Genomic DNA, 7,585 nt, shown 5'->3' on the forward strand with positions numbered 1-7,585 from the left:
GTATGATGCTCATGCCACTGATCTGCCTGCGCTGGCTCCAGCAGATGTTGTTCGCGTCCAGTTGCCTGAGGGAGGTTGGTCAGCCCCAGCTGTTGTTGTCAGGAAGGTCGCCCCAAGGTCTTTCATTGTTCAAATGGCTGACAGCTCCATTCTCCGGTGCAACAGGAAGGCGCTGCGGAGAGTTCCCCGCCCACCACCTGACCGCATTGCTCCGTCAGTTATCATGCTTCCTCTGGACGTCTCCTGCCATGAGGCCACCGATCTACCAGTGATCCCGCCTGTCCACGAGACCACCGCAATAGCAGCAATCCCACCTGTCCACGAGACCACCGCAATAGCAGCAATCCCACCTGTCCACGAGACCACCGCAATAGCAGCAATCCCACCTGTCCATGAGACCACCGCAATGGCAGCAATCCCGCCTGTCCACGAGACCACCGCAATAGCAGCAATCCCACCTGTCCACGAGGCCACCGCAATAGCAGCAATCCCACCTGTCCACGAGACCACCGCAATAGCAGCAATCCCACCTGTCCACGAGACCACCGCAATAGCAGCAATCCCACCTGTCCACGAGACCACCGCAATAGCAGCAATCCCACCTGTCCACGAGACCACCGCAATAGCAGCAATCCCACCTGTCCACGAGACCACCGCAATAGCAGCAATCCCACCTGTCCACGAGACCACCGCAATAGCAGCAATCCCACCTGTCCACGAGACCACCGCAATAGCAGCAATCCCACCTGTCCACGAGACCACCGCAATAGCAGCAATCCCACCTGTCCACGAGACCACCGCAATGGCAGCAATCCCACCTGTCCACGAGACCACCGCAATAGCAGCAATCCCGCCTGTCCACGAGACCACCGCAATAGCAGCAATCCCGCCTGTCCAAGTGCCGGCGTCTCCTGCTCCACCTCTGCGTCGATCAACAAGAATTCGTTGCCCCCCTCAAAGACTGAATCTATAGACTTTACTCTTGTGAATTTTGTTCAGTTTGCTCTGTATCTGCACGATAGACATCTTCACATGTACATGTGTTCGTTAACTCACCACTTGTACATACAGGCATGTATATACCTCCACGTTCCAAAACCTATTTTTTAAAAAAGGGAAGGTGTCATAATATCCACTCATGTATATAATGAGATGCAGACAGGCATTGATTGACACACAGGATGACCAATGAACACACAACACAGAACAAACAATCACCAGACAGGATGCCACCACTATAAAGCCCACAGGGCATTAAGTTTCTCCCTCTCTCAGGACCCAGCTACTGAGACAGTCAGAGTGCACAAGTTAGTGAGCACTAACTTGCGGTAGCTAGTAAGTCTGGTCAAGCCAGTAAGAGGTCATCAGTTGGATTAGTAGAGTGTCATCCCACAGCTGAACATGTACAGCAGTCCATAGTTAAATAAAAGCGTGTTGGATCATCTCCTGTGCCAGACATTTGTTTCTAGCTTCCCTGCATCCAGTTGCAGTCAACGTCGAACCAACCTGCCTAACACATCACTTATATGTTTCAATCAAGGCACCTCTTACTCTACTAAGCTCCAGTGGCACCTTGATATCAGCCTAGCCTGTTCAACATTTCCGTTTAAGGCAACTTAACCCATTCCTGGTATCAGTCTAGCAAACCTTCTCTGATTGCTTCTAATGCATTTACATTCTTCCTTAAATAAAGAGACTATTACTGTACACAGTACTCCAAATGTGGTCTCACCAATGCCCTGTATAGCTGAAGTATAATCTCCCTACTTTTGTATTCAATTCCCCTTGTAATAATACATTCTACAGTATTAGCTTTCCTAATTACTTGCTGTACCTTGTCATGAAATCTTTGATCTCTGTGTCCCTGGGGACTCCAACAGTCAGTGGCGATTGCATAATTTAAGGTACAGGATGTTCCAATACTTGTTACGTTGGTTGCTGCTGAGTAATAAGGGTAGGATCCTCTTGGAGTGTTTTGCCAGGTCTCCAGATCAATTCAAGGGTCAGTGAACAACAGTTGGCAGTCAATCAGTTTCAGGAGAGTCAGGAACATGGGGCTGTAATCAAAGGGCATGGTGGAGCCTGTTAATCAGAGAGAGCTCTGGGAAGTCCTGGTAATCAAAGAGGGCTGAAAGGAAGCCTTAGGAGTTGTGTATAGCTGCACCCAGCCAGGAAACAGGCATTCAGAAAAACTTGGGTACTGTGTCAGCTAAGTAAAGCTAGCTGTCCAGCAAAGAGATCTAATTACGCCAGGAAGTAGAGGCTAAAGTGCAGAAATGCAAATCTAGGAGAGGCAGGATTAAAACCCCTGGGAATTGACCAGTCAGAGGTAGACAAAGTTAAAACAAGTTTTGGAGAGAGTTCTAAGGAACGATCTTCAAAGGTGGAGATTGAAGATCCTCATGAGAAAGAAGACGTATCAGTGAGATTTGTTAACTCATGGATGGACTAACATCGGGTGATTTGTTGAGGAATCTGTTTTCGGTTGTATCTGTCATTTACTCTGCAGTGTAGTGTGTCCAACCATCCAATCAGTTTGTCTGTTAATTCATATGTACTCACACTCTGACAATCAGGGTAAGTATAAGACAGATTTATAAATTGTCTAATCATTCTGAACTTGTTTTTATCATAAAATCCCTACAGTGCAGAAGGAGGCCATTCAGCCCATCAAGCCTGCACCGACTCTCTGAAAGAGCACCCTAACCAGGCTCCCGCCCTATCCCTGCAACTCTGTAACTCCACTTAACCAACACATCCCTGGACACTAGGGATAATTTAGCACAGCCAGTCCACCTAACCTGCACATCTTTGGACTGTGGGAGGAAACCGGAGCACCCGGAGGAAACCCACTGGGAGAATATGCAAACTCTACCCACACAGTCACCCAAGGCTGGAATTGAATCCAGGTCCCTGGAGCTGTGAGGCAGCACTGCTTTCTTGTGGCTTCGGTCTGTGCGCAGTCAAGACCCTGACCTTCCCGTTGCTTGCCATTCTAACAAACAACCCTGTTTCTATGCCCACATGTCTGTCCTTGGCCTGCTGCAATGTTTCAGTGAAGCTCAATGCAAACTGGAGGAACAACATCTCACCTTCCGGTTGGGCACGCTTCAGCCTTCCGGTCTCAACATCGAATGCAACAACTTCAGATGATTAGCCCTACCCCACTTCGACCCATTTGTTTTCATCCCATTTCATTTTAACTGCTTTTTACTATTTCTTTCTTTCTTGACTTTCTTCATATATATTTAATCCCCCCCACCTTATCCACCTTTCCTTACCCTTTCTCCCCTTTGCTTCCCCCTTCCTCCCCCCCCCCATCCCCCCCCCCCCCCCCATCTCCCCCCCCCCCCCCCCCCCCCCACATCCAAAGTTGTCACAGTTTACCCTCTGATGTTAGTTTCTCTGCTGTTTGGTCTTTCACACCTTTTGTTCTCTCTGGAGACTGCCATTAGCACTCTTTCCCCTTGGTTTCTGTGGCTATTAGCAGCCCGTTTCCCTGGGTTTCTGTGGCTATAACTCACCTTTCATTCTCACTCCACAGTATAAATATTCCCCACTTTCTCTGTCTTATCGCTTTGACAACGGGTCATCTGGACTCGAAACATTAGCTCTTTTCTCTCCCTATAGATGTTGCCAGACCTGCTGAGATTTTCCGGCATTTTCTCTTTGGGTTCTTGTGGCTTTATTCCAAAAACATGTGTCCTGAATCTCAACCTTTACCTACTTGAAACAAAATGTAATTGGTCCAGGTTGGGTGGATTGGCCATGATAAATTGCCCTTAGATTATCATAGAATTTTGGACACTATCATTAAACTAGGACAAAAGTTCGGCACAACATCGTGGGCCGAAGGGCCTGTTCTGTGCTGTATTTCTCTATGTTCGATGTTCTATGTCCCTAACCAGCATTTGTTGCCCTATCTCCTATCCATAATTGCCCTTGTTCAGTCATTTCAGAGGAGGGCAGTTAAGAATCAACCACATTGCTTTCGGTCTGGAGTCACATGTAGGCCAGACCGGGTAAGGACTGCAGATTTCCTTCCCGAAAGGACATGAATGAACCACATGGGTTTTCCGATAACCTTCAATGATTTCATGGTTATCATTACTGAGACTGGCTTCCAGGTTATTCATCGAATTTAAATTTCACCAGCTGTCATGGTGGGATTTGAACCCGTGTCCCCAGAGGATTAGCACCGTCTCCTGGGTTGTCTTCAACCGTGTCATTAACTCATAGCATTTCTAGTTTGGTGGGGAGGGTGAAAGCTGATCAGGCAAGGCGGGATGGCCTTCCTCTGTCACTCGCGGGTCGGGTACAGACGGTTAAAATTAATCTGTTGCCACGATTTCTGTTTGTTTTCCAATGCCTGCCGTTTTTCCTGCCAAAAGCATATTTAGAAAGATTGAAGGGATGATTACCTCGTTCATATGGGGAGGGAAGGTGGCCAGAATTAGAAAGGTGCTGCTACAGAGAGGAACGCAGGCAGGGGGTTTGGGTCTTCCGAACCTGATGTATTATTACTGGGTGGCGAATGTGGAGAAGGTATGGAAATGTGTGTCAGAGGGGTTGACTCCCAGTGGGTCAGAATGGAGGAGAGTTTGTGCAGGGGGTCGGGATTGAAGGCACTAGCAACAGCGCCACTCCCGAAGGCCCCGGGGAAATACTCAGGGAGTCCGGTAATAATAGCTTAGTTGAGAATTTGGAGGCTGTTTCCCCAGCACTTTGGGTTGGGGGCGGGGTCAAGGGAAATGCCGATTCGGGGAAACCATAGATTTGAGCCAGGGAAGTGGGATTGAAATTTTTGGAGATGTGAGGAGAAAGGAATTAGGGCACCAAAAGATTTGTTTCTTGGGGGTCGGTTTGCAGGATTGAAGGAGCTGGGAGCGAAGTATGGGCTGGAGCAACAGGAAATGTTTAGATACATGCAGGTTCAAGGCTTTGCCAGAAAGGAGATACAGAGCTTCCCGGTAGAGCCGGCTTCCACATTGCTGGAGGAGGTGCTGACGACACGGGGACCGGAGAAGGGGGTAGTGTCGGTAGTCTACGGGGCTAGTTCAGAAGAGGAGAAGGCATCACTGGAAGGGATCAAGGCAAAGTGGGAGGAAGAGTTGGGAGAGGGAATGGAGGAGGGGTTCTGGTGTGAGGTGCTCCGGAGGGTGAACGCCTCCACCTCATGTGCGAGGTTGGGGTGATACAGCTGAAGGCGGTATACACAGCACACCGAACAAGGGTGAGGATGAGCCGGCTCTTTGAGGGGGTAGAGGATGCGTGTGAACATTGGGGGGGCTGGCGGGGGGGATATTTTGGTCCTGTACAAAGCTGGAGGATTACTAGAAGGAGGTTTTTAGGGTAATCTCTAAAGTGGTGCACGTGAAACTGGAGCTGGGCCCTCGGGAGGCCATGTTCAGAGTTTCGGACCAGCTGGGGTTGGAAACGGTGCGGAGCCAGATGTTGTAGCCTTCGCCTCGTTGGTTGCCCGAAGGCGGATCCTGTTGGGGTGGAGAGCAACCTCTCCTCCCTGTGCCCTGGCGTGGCGGGGGGACCTGCTGGAATTCTTGACTCTTGAGAAGGTCAAATTTGAACTGAGGGGAAGGATGGAGGGGTTCTACAATTCATGGGCATTATTCATTATGCACTTTCGAGAATTGGATTACATCGAACATTTGGGAGAGTTGGGGGAGGGGGCTGTGTGTGTTAATGGTGACTATGAGTAATTCTGATTCCTTTTTGTTATTTGTTTATGTTAACACGCGGGCTAATGTTTGGGGGTTGGTGGGAAGATGGGATTGTTATTATTGATATGGGGATTGACATTGCATTCGTTACTGATTATTGTTCATTGTTGGGTGTAAATTTGGGAGAAAATGTGAAAAAGGAGAATAAAAATAATGTTTATAAACCGGTCATTAACTCTATACAGTTTATGTAAATTTATGGGATGAATAGGTTGGTTTCCAGTAGTTGGCTATGTGAGGGAAATCCACTACTTCAACTGTCTTCATAATGGCAAGGAAGCTGATTTTACTTTTTATTTTGAAATTATATTTTCGATAAGATATCATGGCCTTGGATACTAAAGAGGGGTGCTTTGGAAAGTAGACAAGAATCCCTTTCCACTTTAAATAAAAAATAAAACTCCCTTTTTAAGGAACCTATTTATCTTTCATACTTCAACTCACATAAAGTAACTCAAATGATGTCTTTCTTTCTTTCCTCTCAGTTACTGTTTGCTTTCCCAAAATTTTGTCTTGACCTCTTATCTTCTTTGGAATCTCTTATTTTGTTTTTTTTATGTTTTGCATTTCTGTATTTTCTAATCTATTTCTTTCCATGCTTCCTTGAATTGTTTGAAAATATTCTTTATTTTCCTTTGCACTGATTTGGGCTCTTGGATTCACTATTTAAATGGGTCTAAGGTTTGATATTATCAACATACTTATATATACTTTATTTTCCACACAATGGGGATTGGAAGCAAATTATTCAAAATATTTACTTTTCTTTTGTAGATTTTCCACCCTATTCTTCTCTGTTTAAAGGCCTGGCACTTTCTCCCGCACTTTCATTCCCCCAGTGATCATTCTTCATGAGTGTGATTTAACTTGATTGTTCGCAGATTAATTGACCACCACAGGTATTGGAGCTGACCTCCAATCTGCCCTCCTTGAAAGCCATTTTCTTTCTAAAGCCAATTCTCAAAAGCTGAGTATTTATTGCCCATTCCCTTCCTTTATTTATTCCTGAATGCAGGAATTGCTGGAGAATAGAACGTACAACATAGAACATACAGTGCAGAAGGAGGCCATTCGGCCCATCGAGTCTGCACCGACCCACTTAAGCCCTCACTTCCACCCTATCCCCGTAACCCAATAACCCCTCCTAACCTTTTTGGACACTAAGGGCAATTTAGCATGGCCAATCCACCTAATCTGCACATCTTTGGACTGTGGGAGGAAACCGGAGCACCCGGAGGAAACGCACGGGGAGAACGTGCAGACTCTGCACAGACAGTGACCCAGCAGGGAATCAAACCTGGGACCCTGGCGCTGTGAAACCACAGTGCTATCCACTTGTGCTACCTTGATGCCCTAAAAACATGGAACGCTTCACGAATTTGCATGTCACCCTTGCGCAGGGATCATGCTAACCTTCTCAGTATCATTCAAATTTTAGTATATGTGCTGTCGAGGTGTAGCCACCTGAGATGGCCACTAACGAACACAAAATGGAAGACTGCAAAGTGTGCAGGGAAAACGGACATGTTAAAGAGCAAACAGCTTGCAGAGCAATTATGTATTGGGACAACTGCAGAAACCGGTTTCTGACTGCTGCAGAGACCAGGCAGCGCTGTGAAAGAGAAGTCGTTAGCATACTAATGAGGTGATACCGGGCAAGTCCCAGATACAATGGACACAAATTAAGTATCAATCGATACATTCTATAGGAGACCAGACCCAGTGGCGCCAGAGAAGCCCAGGACAATAAGTCCTAAGAACCGCCCCAGCAACCAAGGAACGGCCCTTATGATTGGGGGGTTCAAAACATATCGATTGGGAAGAGGCCCAATCGATCCCAAGCAGGT

The 7,585-nt window shown here is 47.2% G+C and overlaps 1 non-coding gene across 1 annotated transcript; it reads right to left on the bottom strand.

Moving 5' to 3' along the window:
* Positions 1 to 7,093: 7,093 nt before the first annotated feature.
* Positions 7,094 to 7,202, bottom strand: LOC119972064. Its single transcript, XR_005461993.1, has one exon. It is a non-coding gene; the product is annotated as a U6 spliceosomal RNA (small nuclear RNA).
* Between the last annotated feature and the right edge of the window lie 383 nt (positions 7,203 to 7,585).

The sequence above is a fragment of the Scyliorhinus canicula genome, chromosome 9 (genome assembly GCF_902713615.1).
Source record: "Scyliorhinus canicula chromosome 9, sScyCan1.1, whole genome shotgun sequence".
NCBI classification, from domain to species: domain Eukaryota; kingdom Metazoa; phylum Chordata; class Chondrichthyes; order Carcharhiniformes; family Scyliorhinidae; genus Scyliorhinus; species Scyliorhinus canicula.